Genomic DNA, 15,801 nt, shown 5'->3' with positions numbered 1-15,801 from the left:
CCCTAAGTTGGGAAAAATACATGTGTGTCAGGTGTCCTTTTAAGAATTGGTTACTAGCTAGGTGGCTGAATGTTTTCGACTCGTTTATTCTTGATAATGCTAGGTCAGAAGATTTATTTTTAGACAAAGAGCCTAAATGCATAAAAGTGAACCAGCAACAGCATTGGGTTCTGTCAGCATGGGCTACCAATAATTGCAACCCAGGACTGCTCTTGAGTATGACTGCCTCATTCCATCTGGAATCCCATTGTTTCTTTTGGCACCAGGAAGTTCAGTTCTGTGGCAGCAACTCCTACCACCAGCTCCAGGCTGCAGACAACAATAACCCTCGCTGGCCTTAAGTGCATACTGACTGCAGGGTGGGTTCTCTGGACCTTCAGACAGTAAAGGTAGTGGGTTCTCTGGGCTCACATAGTAAATTCATCTAACATTCTGTTGTGGACTGAATTGTGTCTTCAAGTTCATGTGTTAAAGCCCAAACTTGCAGTGTAGTTTTTGGAGATGGGGCCTTTGGATGAGGTGATTAGGTTTAGATGAGATCACAAGGATGGGGTCCCCACGGTGGGATTAGTGGCCTTATAGGAAGAGATCAGAACTCTGCCAGGTGGGGACAGGATGAGAAGGTCTGCAAGACAGAAGAGGCCTCAGCAGGACCCAACTGTGTAGCAATGTGATCTCAGCCTTTAGCTTCCAGAACTGTGGGAAGTAAATTCCTATTGTCTAGGCTCTGCAGTCTATGGCAGCCGGGGCTGAGTAAGACACCTTCCCTTCCCAAAAGCTTCTGGATTCCTTCCTTGTTACTATGCCTTTCTAAACTTTCCACTCCATTTACTTTAGGCTGTCTTCATGGCCAAATTTTAAGGAGCCATTTCAGCAAATAATTAAGACTGGTCCCAGGTCTCCTTGCTGGAAGGTAGAATCCTAAGTCATGGGGGGGTGTCATGTCAAGAGTTCCTCCTATCCAGCCTTATAGTTACCCCCTCCCTGATGATCTTGACCCAAGTGGTTGGCTCCAATTGTTGATGGCACATTGTTGTGGGTTGAATTATGTCTCTGAAAGATAGGACCTTGATTGTAACTTAGGTTGGAGATAAGGTCTTTGTGGATATAATTGAGGTCTCAGTAAGATGAAGTTATACTGGAGTAGGAAGAGACTTAATCCATTAAGACTGGTATCCCTCTAAGAAGAGAAAACATGAAGATGCAGACACGTGGGCAATCATGTGACAATGGAATGAGTTTGAGTGATGTGTCTACCAGCCACAGAATGACAGTGATTGCCAGCCAGTCCAGAAACTAAGAGGATGACCAGAACAGATTGTTTCCTCAAGCCTTCATAGGGCATGACCCTGTTGGCACCTTGATTTCAGACCTCTGGCCTCCAGAACGGTGGGAGAATACATTTCCATTGTTGCAAGCTCCCTGGTTTGTGGTACTTTGTCCCTAGAGAGGTAAAGGTCCCACAGTTCTTTGGCACATAAATCATTTCTAAGGTGTGACTGGTCATTGGCCTGGGGTAAGTGAGGTTCTAGAGGCACATCTGGAGAAGAGATAACAAGTTTAAGATTTCAAGTTTCAAGATGGTGACGGTAGAGAACTAAGCCAAATGTAGGCCCTTCATTGAGGGCTGTGCCACTGCACGGTCCATGCCCACGAAGTGGTCCTAATGGTGTTTGAAAGGTGTTTGTTTCACCTGTTCCAAGCACTGCCAAATAGAGTTTCAGACAAAGTGTTCCCCTGGCCTTTTTTTTTTTTTTTTTTTGGTGGGGGCCACTGGGGATTGAACTCAGAGGCCCTCAACCTCTGAGCCCCACCCCCAGCCCTGTTATGTATTTTATTTAGAGACAGGGTCTCACTGAGTTGCTTAGCACCTTGCTTTTGCTGATGCTGGCTTTGAACCTGAGACCCTGCCTTAGCCTCCCGCTGCTGGGATTACAGGTGTGTGCTATGTGCCCAGCAGAGTGCCTGTTCTTTTTTTTTTTTTTAGTTTTATTGGACACACAGTCTTTATTTCGTTTTCATGTGATGTTAAGGATCGAACCCAATGCCTTACAAGTGCTAGGCGAGCACTCTGCCACTGAGCCATGACCCCAATCCACTACTGTAATTTTGATGTCATTTCTTCTAGCCTTTTCTGCTCGTGTTTTTATACATGCACATATAAAATATAAGCAATTAAGTATCCCACCTTCCATGTTTAAGTGCTTCTCATAAATTTGCCCACGCTCTTCCCTCCTTTATGTATCTGTCAGAATGATGGGTTGGAATGACCGCCAGCTTGAATATTCGTTGACTCCCCATGGTGTGAATAATGTCCTAAGTCCTCAACTACCAGCCCCCGCCCAAGCTCATCTGCTGCCACCCACCCTCCCCACGGCATCCAATGTCACACAACAGTAAGAGCTTGTGCAGTTCTCTAGTCCGTGCTGCCCAGCCAGGACCCTCTTGTGATCAGGATGAAGGGATCATCCTCTTTACCTGGCCATGCTCAGCCATGCTTCTGCCTCTGGGCCCACCCAGAAGCCCCCACCCCCAGATGTTTACACACACATGTCATCCCTGACCACTGGACCTAAAATAGCAACTGACCCCTGCCTCCCTGGCCCTGTCTATTCCCCTCACTCTGCCTCATGTTTCTTCATAGGTATTCATCTGACCTATAATCATTTATTATCTACCCTCCTCCATGAAAGTCAGCTCCATGTGATTAGGTTTTTATTTTGTTCCTACTCAGTGCCTAGAATAGTGCCTGGCGCATAGTAGGTGCTTACAAAATGTTTGAGTGATTGGATAAATGTTTTGTGTCTTTCTACTAAAATGCTGTGAAAGCTGCTGATAGCAAGATGGAGTCACTTATGGGGGAACTGAAGACAGAAAAATTATATTTCAAATGAAAACTTCATTAGATTGTAGCTTTGTTCATTGATCTTGAGTTATTTTCTACCTGATTGGAATAGATGATAAATTCTTCTACTTTCCCCTAATATCTAAGTCTCTCCCAGTTCTCTAAGATCATTCAATTTGTTTAGTCAGTTACCTTCAGGCTTGCGTTCATGATCTAAAAACTATTATGCAATCTGAATCATCATAGGATCATTATTATTACTTTGCATTATTTTAAAAACTTTGTTTCCTGACAGATTTCTTAGAAATACAAACCTGTTGCCTGTCAATTTTGGTAGAAATACAACTTCTAATAGAATAATGCTGGCCCAGCACTGAAAGATGACAGCCAGTGCCTGTGGAACAAAGTTAAACCTGTCAGTAAATTCTAGGCAGACTTAGCCCCGAGAGCCACTCCCTCTAAATCTCCTTGTCATTCAAAACTGGCTAACAGCGACTTGTCTTGACATCAGCATAACTGTTGGTCATTTCCCCCAGCTCCATATCAGACCAACTGGGACTGGTCCATCTCAGCACTGAGGGACAATCTAAACCTAACCACAAGTTAAATTATTGGTGATGATGCTTTTGGGTACAGATCTTGATCAAAAGGGGGTAATGTGAAGGCTCTTGAAGACAATGTGGAGTCACATCAGACCCAAACTACAAACCACAGTGGAGCCAGGAGGTCATGAGAGGGGATCTCATGCTTGTGTGTCAGAGAAGAAGTATTACGATGCCTTTCTACATATATACCTGAGGTAAGAACTAGTGCACGGACTGTCTGACAGCATGAAACATTTCTAGATGGGCTGCTTCTGTGAAGACAACTTCCCAGAAACCATTAGCATTGCCTGTGACTAATAACCAGCCCCTGTGGGGAGCCTTTCTGACTGATAAACTTGTTTCCAGACAGTGGGTGTCAACTTCTTGCTTTAAAAAGCTCTGCCTTGCCCTCACCTCCTTGGATATTCCTATGATCTCATTGTGCACAGATCCTAGATTATAATTCCTGTTCATTCCCAGATATATTTAGGTTTCTCCAGAGAGTTTCTCTCTCTTGTTTTGAATAACAATGTAAATTCTTTGAAAGCAAGCATTGTTTTTCTTATCTCTGTATCTGTCTTGTTTAGCACAGTGCCTGGCATTTAGCAGGTACTTAATAAAAGTTTAATGATCTTGTAAAATGGCTACATGGCATTCTATTGAGTGAATGTTGTTAACCATTCTATTACTGGACAGTTAGGGCTTTGTAAAAAAATTTAAATTACAAGTAATACTGTGATGATACTTATTATTTTCTGTGGATCTTTCTTTTTCCTTTGTTTCTCCCCCCACCCCTCCCCCAGAAGAGGTCTCACTATTTTTTTCCAGGCTGGTCTTGAACTCCTGAGCTCAAGCAATCCTACAAGTGCACACCTTTGCACCCAGCTTAGTTTATTTCTTTGAAACAGATTCTCAGAAGTGGAATGACTGAGTCAATAAATATGGTTTTGTTCTGGAAGAGATGTTCAGGGCAAAATATGTGGGAAGTCCCTTGTTTCTAGCCTTCATCTTAGAATGTCAGCAGTAGATTGTAAAAACTAAACCAAAAAAAAAAAAAACCCCAACTAATTAGTGCGCTTTATTAGTCAGCTTGGGCTGCAGTAACAATGCCAAAAACCAGGTGGCTTCACCAGTGGAAGTTCTTCACAGTTCTGGTGGCTGCAGGTCCAAGGTCAAGATGCCAACAGGTGGCTCCTCATGAGGACTCTGCTCTTGGCTAGCAGAAGGCTCCCCTCTGTGTCCTTGTGGGTGGAGGTGAGGGGGGCACTGGTATTTCCTGTCTTCTAATAAGAGCACTCATCTTATGGGGATCACATAGTCGTCTAGCCAAATTACCTTCAAATACCAGCACTTTGAGTATTAGGGTTTCCACATGAATTTAGGGGTATAGAAACAGTCCGTGCCATTGACCAAGAGTAGAGTTGGGAAGGAACATATAACCAGTCGTTTCTTAGGTGTTTGGTTGGCTTGAATTTGTGTTTCCCACCCTCAAAGTCACCAAAATCCCAAACCTCAGCACCTTAGAACATAACTCCATTTGGAGGTAAGGTCTTTAAAGAAGTGATGAAGTTAAAGGGAGGAGGAGGAGGAAGAGACACCAGGGATGCAAAGAAGTGATGAAGTTAAAGGGAGGAGGAGGAAGAGACACCAGGGATGCACATACACCAAGGAAGGGCCACCTGAGAACAGTGAGGAGGAGGCTATCTGTCAGCTGTCAGGAAAAACCTCAGGAGAAACGAAGCCTGCTGACACCTGAGTCTTGGATGTGCAGCCACCCGGTCCTGGTCAACTCTGATAGCAGTTGGGGTGAGTGGCAGTTGTGAGGTGAGTGGATCGTGGGCAGAGTGAGTGGGCTGCAGGCTGGCAGGAGAAGGTGACAGACTCCGCTCCCTGCAGATGCCCCCAGGCTTGTCTCCCTCTGCCTGCTGGGCTGCAGAGGGCTCTCCACCAGGACCAGGACTAGCTTCTGTGGTTCTGGAACTATTTGCTGAACCCAAGTCGTGGGCAAGCTCTCTGTTAGATGATGGAGCAACACAAACCAATAAGGCCCGGAGTGGTGCCGTTGGAGTGCTTGCTTCAGTGGGGTGTTCTGTGAGTCAGCAGATGACTACTCTCCAGCTGGAGCCAGCATGTCAGCAAACTCAACCCAGAGTGCTTAGAACTTACCAGTATGTATGTTGTCTTGAATTTTATTATAATTTACAAACAACTAGGTTGGGGAAATGTTTAGACTCCTAGTGTCTCTCAAACATTTTGTGTTTCAATAACTTTTATGTTTACTTTTGTTGTTGAGATGGGGTCTACCTTGTCCAGGCTGGTCTTGAACTCCTGGGGTCATGGATTCTACCACCTCAGCCTCCCAAGCAGCTGGGAATACAGATGTGCACCACTGTGCCTGGCTCTCTCTTTATTTTCTGTACTAAAAGATCATTATGTACAGGGGAAGATGGAAGCCCAGTGGGAAGGGGCAGATGTGAGAAGGACAAGGTATCACCATGTCACACAAGTGACACTTCTTAGATTTTTGTCTTGTTACACATTCTTCCTTTTTTGGATAGGTAATAAAGTATAAAAAATATTTATATGGTTCAAAATTCAAATGGTACAACAGGGCATATGCAGTGGTACCCTTTCTCCCTCCTGTCCCTGCCCCCGTCATCCATGCCCCCTCCCTGTAAGCAACTAAGATTGCCAGTTTCCTATGTATCTTTGCAGAAGTTTTCACATAAATAAGTAAATATATTTCTCTTTTTTATCCCACTAATGGTAGCATGCTGTGGTCTATAAGTACTGTCTTTCTTTCTTGGCAATCTGTTCATAGCAGTACATCAATAGCACCACCACTGTTTCTTTTCACGGTGCTGGGGTTGAACCCAGGACCTTTGCACATACTAGGCCAGTCAGAACTCTACCACTGAGCCATGCCCCCAGCCCCTCACCATTTTCTTAATAGCTGCCTGTATAATTTATTTAACCAGTCCTCAAATTACAGACATTTGGGTTCTTTCCAATGTTTTATAATTAAGAATAATGTAACCATGGAATAATTTTATACAAACATGATTTCACAAATGTTTTCATATCCCTCCAAGTTTGTAGAAGCATAATTGTTGGGTCAAAGTTACTTTCTTTTATAATTGTGAGAGCTATTGCCAGCAGCCTGCATAGAGGTGGTGTCCCTGAACACTCCCACCACATTGCAGAAACAGCTGTTCCGGCATGCCCACGCCACCCTAGTGGACGGTCAGACTTGATTGCTTTCAGCATCTTAATGAGAAGTGTTTCCCTGGAGGTCTTGGAGAATGAGGCCCAGACACAGAGCAGGGTTTGCAGCTGCAGATGATGCTGGGAAACGGGGGAGCGTGCAGCTGGGGGGGGGGTGCTGCAGGGGGAGAGCAAGGCCTCTGTGCTCTCTCTCTGCGCTCTGTGCTCCAACCCTGGGCTTGGCTTGTCAAGCTGTTGCTGGACTCCAAGCCCAGAGACAGCATGCTTTCTGAAAAACACCGGTTTGTACATGTATTTTTAAAAAATTCTAGGGCCATACAGTCTCTGTCCACAGCCACTCAACTCTGCCCTTGAAGCAGGGAAGCAGCTGTAGAGTACAAAGAAAGAACAAGCAAAGCTGTGTTCCAATGAGACAAGGACTTTGACTTTTGAATTTCATATTATTTTCTTGTACCATAAAATAATTTTACAAAGCAGAATTTAATATGAGCACATACTCTCTATCATTAAAACATTGTTTCATTTATTTCTTCCAAAATTGTAGGTGTTAGCTGCAGGTTGGGCTGAACACTCGACCCCCACCCTTCTGGTGCCACCGAAACCCACATCTAGCCCCTGCCCAGTCTGCCCGAAGGCAGAAGATGACACCCTTAGCAACTACTGTGTGATCCAATCACTGTGTGCCAACAAGGCAGCCTGCAGACCCAGAGACCCCATTAGATTTTGGCTATAAACTCTCTCCTGCCAAGCCCCCTCCCCTCTCTCTTCCTCCCCCTCCCCCTCTCTCTGTCTTCTCTTTTTCCTGTTGATCAGACACCAACACAATAAAGATCTCTTGGTCTCTTTGTCATGGTCACTTTCCTTTCAGTAGGAGGTCCCATCATCTTTCATTTAAAAATGGAAAACCTGAAAGTGCAGGGGAGTGATATTGGTCAAATTACATCATCATAATGTATGCATGTATGAATATGTAAGAGTAAATCCCACCATTATGGACAACTGTAAGGTACCAATAAAAGTGGGAAATAGGGCTGGGGATATAGCTCAGTTGGTAGAGTGCTTGCCTTGCGTGCACAAGGCCCTGGGTTCAATCCCCAGCACACCCAAAAAAGTGGGAAATAAAAAACGTAAGACCCATTCTTAGCTCACAGAGTTGTACACCCCTGGCAGGCCATAGTTTGCCAGTCCCTGCTCTAAAAGGTCTCATTCATTATGCCCATTTAACAGATGATGGGATGGAGGCCTAGACAGGAAACTGCAGTTAACTGTTTCAGGATGTGACCACACCTCTCCACTGGGCCATCCTGGCAGCCATCCAGAAACAGGCCCTGCTGACCCACCCCTTCCCCCATCTTCCCAGGGGGCTGCAGCCTCCTGCTCACTTGCTTTCTTCCTGCAGGTGGGTGGGGGTGGACAGGCGCCCTCTGGGCTTTGTGCAGTGGACTCCACGGGAGGGAACCACATGCTCTCTACAGGCTAAGGATGCAATTCGATTTTTCCTCGTCTGAGTTGAGTTTTTCCTTTGCTTCTCAGCCCTGCCATCACCTTGGGGAGTCAGTGTCTCCAGGGAAAGCTATTTCCTGGCCAGACAGGCCGCAGCCCCAGCAATCCCAGCGGCCCCACGTCTGAGCTGGTGGGTGAAGCTGAAGAAGCTGGTACTTTCTGGAGGTTCCGAGGCCCCAAGAGACCTCTCCGCTGTTCCCTCTGAGGCAGACCAAGACCCTGCCCTGGACTCAGGACCCACATAACCCTGGCCATGGGAACTGTCTTAGTTCCCTAGGGTTTCCAGGACATAGTGCCATGAGCCTAGGGGCTCAAAACAGCAAACATTCATTCTCTCACACTTCTTGAGAATAAAATCTGAAATCAAGGTGTCAGTAAGGTTGCTTCCTCAGGCTTTGGGTAGAATCCTTGCTAGAATCCTAGCTTCTGGTGGTGGCTGTCCCTTCTTGGAATTCCCTGGCCTCTCCAATCTACCTCCTTCATCATATGACATCCTATGTTTGTGTCCGTACTCTTCTTACAAGAATATTGGTCCTATGGGATCACCCTAACGTCCTCATCTTGACTTGGTCACATCTGCAAAGACCATACTTCCAAATAAGATTATATTCACAGCGACTAGAGGTTAGGACTTTAACCAATCTTTTTAGGGGATACAATTTAACCCGTAATAGAGACCTTGTTTGTTGGAGAGCACACACAGTGAAGACACCCCCGAGCACAGAGGTCAACTCCCAAGCAGGTTATCATGTGAATAAAGCATGAGGACACTCAGCGAAAGCCAGAATAGAGAGAAACCGTCTGGCCTGGGCTCCCGCCTCTTGCCCGCAGTCAGTGCCCTAAACTGCCGCCAGTGCACTGGCAGTTCTGCTGCTCCCTGTTCTCCAGGGGAGTCACACTCAGGGTTCACAGTGCTCACTGACTCTGCCTGGGGGCCCTGCTGTATTACAAATAGCCCTTGGGCCTTGTCACCTCATCTCCAGTCTCCTCTCCCACCTTTCGCTGGGACCACGACTGTACCAGATTCTCTTTTGCTGAGATTCCTTTCCACCTCCCTGTTTATTAAGTAAGCTCCTCACAGTGCAAGAGCCAGGTCATTACCTGAGTCTCCAGGCAAACTTATAATGAATGCTCTCTCCTCCACGTTCCCTTAGCACACACCATATTATCACGTCATATTATTATAATGCTTGTGGTGTCAGGCACTTCCACTAGGTTGTTTGCTTCCAAGGCCAGGAACTATTTGGTTATTAGGACCAAGCACATAGTAGGCACATACTAAGTGCGTGTGTGTGTGTGTGTGTGTGTGTGTGTGTGTGTGTATTATGCTAGGGATTGAACCCCGGGCCTTGTGCATGTGAGGCAAGCACTCTATCAACTGAGCTATAGTCCCAGCCCATTAAGTGCTTTAAAAAAAAAAAAAAAGAGAGAGAGAATTTTAATATTTATTTTTTAGTTTTCGGCGGACACAACATCTTTATTTGTATGTGGTGTTGAGGATCGAACCCGGGCCGCATGCATGCCAGGTGAGCGCGCTACCGCTTGAGCCACATCCCCAGCCCCATTAAGTGCTTTTTGGATGGATGAATGAAAAGCACCAGGGAACCTGGATGTGTAGGGCTCTGATGACCCTGTACAGCAGAAGCAGTAGATTCATGGTCTCCCTTAACATGGTGGTCTCAGTGGAGAAGGCACTAGGTTGCAGGGATGGTCCTCTGTGGTTTTGTCTTAGCTATCCTGGACTTCTTCAGGAGAACCACCTTTCCTGTCCATGCTATAGACACATATTCTGAATGGGAGCAGGTGTATACTTACAAGACTTCACTCTTGAAATGGCTCTACTGCTTGTACCTGTCCTCTGATTGCAATGTTGGGTGGTGGTCCAGACCAAGCTGACTAGAGTCCTTCCCTAGGTTTTTCAGATTCAAGTCTTTTTCTCTCTGGAAACAAGTGTGGAGATATGAGCCTACAAATATGTTGGAGGCAGGTTGCACCCAGAGAGGCTGCTTTGGTACATTATGGCTGACTTAAGAGTAACCAAAGAAAGCAGGAAAGAGTAAATTCTGATAGCATTTGAATTCTTGGCAGTCAGCTTCTTGTCTGATATTTTCATTGTTGCAGCCCAATGAACTCTTATTTTCTATCAATTGGAATTTAATCACAGCCACTTATAGCCAATGTTAATACAGCATGCTTCTAAAGTAAAATGATGTTAGGAAGCTCCCTGGGGCCAGCAGGGGGCATAGCTCAGTGGCAGAGCATTTGACTGCAGATCAAGAGGTCCCTGGTTCAAATCCGGGTGCCCCCTTGTCTTTTGCACTTGCAGCTGGAGGTGGTCCACGGCACAGACTGCCCACCTACCTCCTCTTTCTGCAATACTTCGACCTCCACAGTCATTTTCACCTTCCCTCTGCTCTTCCTAAGGCCCCCTCCCCACCTCTTCTTAGGTCTAGCATTGAGAAGAAGGCCTTTCTCTTTTCTGCAGTGCGGGATGGAACTCAGGGCCACACACCCATTAGCAGCGCTCCACAACCCAGGAAGTCCTCTCCAAGCAGCTCAGGGACGGGGTGGGCACGTGGGATTTACATAGTCTAGTTGGTGAGCACCAGGCTCTGAGGAGTGAGAATTTGTAGAACCCTGAACTTTTCAGGAGATACCTGGAAGCTGCACAGTGACAATGATGAGCCTAGGGAGGGGTTGTGTGAATGAGAAGCCAGCAGGGAAACAGGCCCCGGGACCAGGTGCTGGGAGTGAGGCAACTGCCAGACATGTGTGGACTGGCAAATTCCTCGACAGGCTGCTGATTCCACCTGTCAGCTGGCCGGCCCCTCAGAGTTCCTTGCAAGAGGTGAAGGAGGTGAAGGAGGGAGGGACACCAGATCCCAGAGGCAGGGTGCCGGCCAAGGTGCAGAGTTCGCAGCCAGGAGATGTGGATTTGGATCTCAAGCTGCCAGGCTTCCTGGGCTGGAGCTAATCAGAAGCTCTGCATTCTTTACTTCTCTCCAATAAGGACCCAGAGCCAATAACACCCCTTCCAGCAGGGAAAGCCACTGATGGAGGGCCAGGGATGGGAAGTCACAGGGTGGTGGAGCTGGGGGAGGGTGAGGTGGGTGAGAAGGGAGGGAGGAGGGGAGGTAGGAAATGGAGCTCTGTGTCTCCCACTCCTCTGCCTTTTCTCTCCAAGTAAAACGCAAGTCCTCTCAGGGACCACCGATCTTCTCTGGCACCAGAGATCAGCTTGCATTTTCTAATTTTTTAAAAAAAAATTTATTAGTTGTTGATAGACGTTTATTTTAATTATTTATATGCGGTGCTGAGAGCCGAACCTAGTGCCTCACACATGCCAGGCAAGTGCGGTACTACTGAGCCACAACCCCAACCACATTTTCTAAAATTTTATGTAAATAGCATTGTACCTGAGTCCTGGATTTGTTTTTGTTGTTCTCAAGTTAGCTATTTTTGAGATCTACTCCTACTGTTGCCTGCACCAAAAGCTCATTTATTTTTATTCAGTGCATATACAGATGATGGTTTGTTTATCCTTTCACCTATTGAAAACACTTGAATTGTTACCAATTTTTAGCTTTAGTAAATCAAACTCCTGTGAACATTCACACACAAGTGCAGGGAATAAACTTTTTACTTTTCTTGGGTAAATACTTGGAATTGGAGAAGCTGGATCATACGGTAGGTAGTTCACCTTTGAGAATCCGCCAGCCATTTTCCACAGGGTTATAGCATTTTAAGTTACCACCAGCCCGAGGGTTCCATGGCTGTGCACCCTGACCAGTGACATCTACTGCCACGTATGGCCGTATTTCATTGTGGTTTTAATTCCTATTTCCCTAATTTCTAATGATGTTGAGCAGAGTTTCATGGGCTTATTGCTATCACTATCTTATCTGGAAGGTGTCTGTTCAGATCTTTTTGTCATTTTTTTTTAACCCGGGGTCATTTGTTTTCTTATGATTGAGTCTCGGAAATTCTTTACATTGTGATAAGACCCAGCATTGTATCACATACATGGTTTGCAAATACTTTTTCCCCAGTCTGTGACTTATCTTTTGATTCTTTTCATAATAGCTTTCCAAACGCAAACGTTCTTGATTCTCATGAAGTTCAATTTAGCAACAGTTTTTGGTGTCCTATCTGAGACATTTTTGCCTAACTCAAAATCATACCACCAGCCTTCGACCTCAGAAAGAATTCTATTTTCTGAATTGGAATTCTTGGAAGATTGACAGAGCCCCTCCTCTATCCGCGCAGAGTCCTCTCTGCCCCTCAGAACCCTGGTGCAGGAGCAGAGGAGGGAGCGGGGTTCTGTGAAGCTTTAAAGCTAATGCCCGCCCACTGCGAGGAAGACCCAACAGGGCCGCAGAGGTGAGGAAGGCTGTGCCTGGCAGGTGGGAGACGCAGCAGGTGTTTCTAGTTCAGAGTGAGTGGGGGCAGTGGGGGCCTTGCTGTCGCAGGGCTGCTGCTCTGCAGGGAGGCTGGCGGTCTACTGCACAGTTCAGTTGGTGCAATTAGGTTGCAAAGACAGGTTTGGGGTAGCTCACGGGTAGAGCATTTGACTGCAGATCAAGAGGTCCTGGGTTCAAATTCAGATGGCCCCTTGCTGAAGTCTCTACATGATGACGCACGTCATCCACATGGGCCGTTGATCCCCAGTGGTGCCTTGAGCATGAACAGCAATGTGTTCACCTTGTGCTCTGGGTTCTGTTCAGGACACTTCCGTGTCATACTATGGCACACTTTCAGGGGACTTCTTCCTCTGGCCTATCTCCAGGATTGTCACCTCTCCAGGAAGCCCCTCCTGGATCCCTGCTTACTCCCTGTTCCCTCAGGCCTCGGCTTAGGCTCCTGCCCCTTCTGTGGAAATATTTTGTTCATGGGTTTGTCTCCTATCTGGACTAAGACACTTTGAGGAATAAGGACAATGTCCTCCCTGTCTTTGTACCCTCAACATGGATGACAGGGCCCAGTGTCTAGAAAGCTCAATGAGTGTTTGCTGAATGAATGAGTGATGGACTAGAGTAACGAGCCTCCTCCTGGAGGCCCTGGAGCATGGAGAAGGCTCTTCCCGGACCAGCACATCTCTTCCAATCACTGTGGGTGGACTTAGGGAAACGCTGGAATCACGTGTCCTTTCCAGGTGCAGAGGTCGTGCCCCCAGCACAGTCTGAGAGATGAGGGGATCTGTGGGGGGCTGGTTAAGGCTGGAGATGAAGAGAGGAGGGCAGACGACCGTGGAGAAAGCTGGCCATTCCCAGGACATGCAGAGAAAAAATGGATTACAGACCACAGGTAGCCTGGGTGTGGTGCCTGGCTGGAAGGACGCTACCGAGAGCTTCCACCTAAGTGGGGGCACAGCTGGGGCATAGCTGGGGCATAGCTGGGGCATAGCATTTGACTGCAGAGCCAGAGGTCTCTGGTTCAAGTTCAGGTGTTCTGTATTTCTTTACCCCTTTTAATCACCGAAGTAGATGATGGGATTTCTGCTGCTTCTTCCCACATTGGACCATTGAATTCATATTGGCGCTTTGTTCGGTTTAGGTTAGGACAAGCTCCAGGAATCCTCCTGCAATGGGTTGGATGTTGAAAGTGCCTCCAAGGTCTGTTAAAATTTTTGTCCCTAGAGTCCTGCTATTGGAAGGTGGTCATACCCTGGGGAAGGTCCTCAGGTCATTGCAGGAATGCACTTGAAAAGAATTCGGGACCCTGACAATTCTCTCTCGGCTTCCTAGCTCAAGCTGAGACCCTTGCTTACAACATGTGATCCTGCCATTGCTATCCAGGACCCTCACCAGAGGCCCAAACCCATGAGACTGCCTGATCTTGAACTTGAATCCCTTAGACTGTGAGCTAAATAAACATTCCCTTTATTCATTTAGTTGGCTCAGGTATCTCACTGTTGGACTGCTGGTTGGCCTCTCCTGACTAACTCCAGGCAAAGCTACATTTCATAATAGGCTGCACAGCCCTTGGCTACCTGGAGACCCCACCCTCCATGACCTCCCCAGAGACTTCACTTGTTTTTTCTTGATATCTCATTTCCTGAACCTCACCGCCATGTCCAGAAGGCAAGCACAGCTGTCTCTTTGTTCTTGCCCTCTGTGAAGTTTGGAGGAATGTGTGCATTGTCCTGCTGCCCAGGGCAGTCATGACTTGAAGACCACGTCAAAAGCAGTCCGTGGCCAGGTGCAGTGGTGCGTGCCTGGAATCCTCGTGACTTGGGAGACTGAGGTAGGAGGACTGCAAGTTTGAGGCCAGCCTGGGCAATTTAGGGAGACCCTGTTTCCAAAAAATAGCTAACTAAAAAGGGCCAGAGATATAGCTCAGTGGTAAAGCACCCCTGGGTTTGATCCCCGGTTTAAAAGAAAAATCTAATCTTTGTCCTGGAATTTCAGAAGGGTGTTACCTCTCCTTCAGACTCTGGCCACTTGATTCTCCCTTCTTCCTTCTCTTCTGCCACTTTATGTGCCTTACCTGGGTCAGTAATTCCTCAGTGAGAATGTTCACAAGTAGATCCTATCTCAGGGTTTGATACCCAATATCACAGACAAACAAACAAACAAACTACTAGAAACACACTGTAAAATAATAATGCTAACTGTGCCAAGCTCAAAAAGTTCAGTGGAAAATTGGAAAGCAAGAAATGCAACCAAGAAGATTTGAAAAGAAAGCAACATGGAAATTTTACATTTTAAAATGCAATAACTAAAATTAAGAACTCAATGAATAGGGCTCTGCTCTATGTAATGAATATGTTAATCCAAACAGAAAAGTCAGCGAGCTAGCAAGTTGGGAGGAAAAACAATCCCTTATAAAGCAAGGAGAGGCCAAAGCATGGCACACACAGACGAGAAAGCGATAAATGTAGAGGACATAGTGAGAAGGTCTCAGGTACATATCATTGGAGTCCTGAGAGAAGAGATGAAAGAGAATGGATGCATGTAAGATTGAGGAGACAATGGCTGAGACTATTTTGCAACTCATGAGAGATATGAATCTCAATCATGATGAACAAAATTAAGCTCATTCCTAGAGCAACTGTAGCAAACTTGCAGAAATCCAGCGACAGCAAGAAACTCTCATGAAAAGCAAAAGCAAAACCAAAACAAACAACAACCCCCCCCCACACACTGCTTTCAATGGGGGTGACAATTAGATTGACAACTAAGTTCTTAGGAACAACAATAAAAGCCAGGAAGCAGTGGAACTGTGAAAACTGATTTCAACATTTCAACATGAAATTGTGTTCCCAGGTAAAATATTCTTCATGAGTAAGGGTGAAATAAAAATCTTTCAGACAAACAAAAACTGAAACAATTCATCAAAAGCATCAGGCACTAACGGAAGTTCCAAAGGGTATATTCCCAGCAGAAGGAAATTATCTAGAAGAATAGAGATGCAGGAAGAAAGAAAGAAGAGCAAAAGCAGTAAATGTGAATAAATCTAAGTAAGCATTGCCTACATAGAGCAAAAATAATGAAGTTGAATGGAATAATGTAAAAAACACATATTTTATATAAGAAAATGGAATTAAAATGTTCTAGGATGCTCAAATTAACTGAAACAAGGGTAAAATTTTTGGTTAAACCCAAATTTTGAGGAGTAACTATGCAAACTAAATTTCTAGCGTAA

The 15,801-nt window shown here is 46.0% G+C and overlaps 1 non-coding gene across 1 annotated transcript; it reads left to right on the top strand.

Moving 5' to 3' along the window:
- Nucleotides 1–10,393: 10,393 nt before the first annotated feature.
- Trnac-gca (transfer RNA cysteine (anticodon GCA)) lies at nucleotides 10,394–10,465 on the top strand. The gene has a single exon. It is a non-coding gene; the product is annotated as a tRNA-Cys (tRNA).
- Nucleotides 10,466–15,801: the final 5,336 nt, after the last annotated feature.

This window comes from Urocitellus parryii, chromosome 3 (assembly GCF_045843805.1).
Source record: "Urocitellus parryii isolate mUroPar1 chromosome 3, mUroPar1.hap1, whole genome shotgun sequence".
Taxonomy (NCBI): Eukaryota; Metazoa; Chordata; class Mammalia; order Rodentia; family Sciuridae; genus Urocitellus; species Urocitellus parryii.
This window is presented reverse-complemented; position numbering and strand designations above follow the sequence as displayed.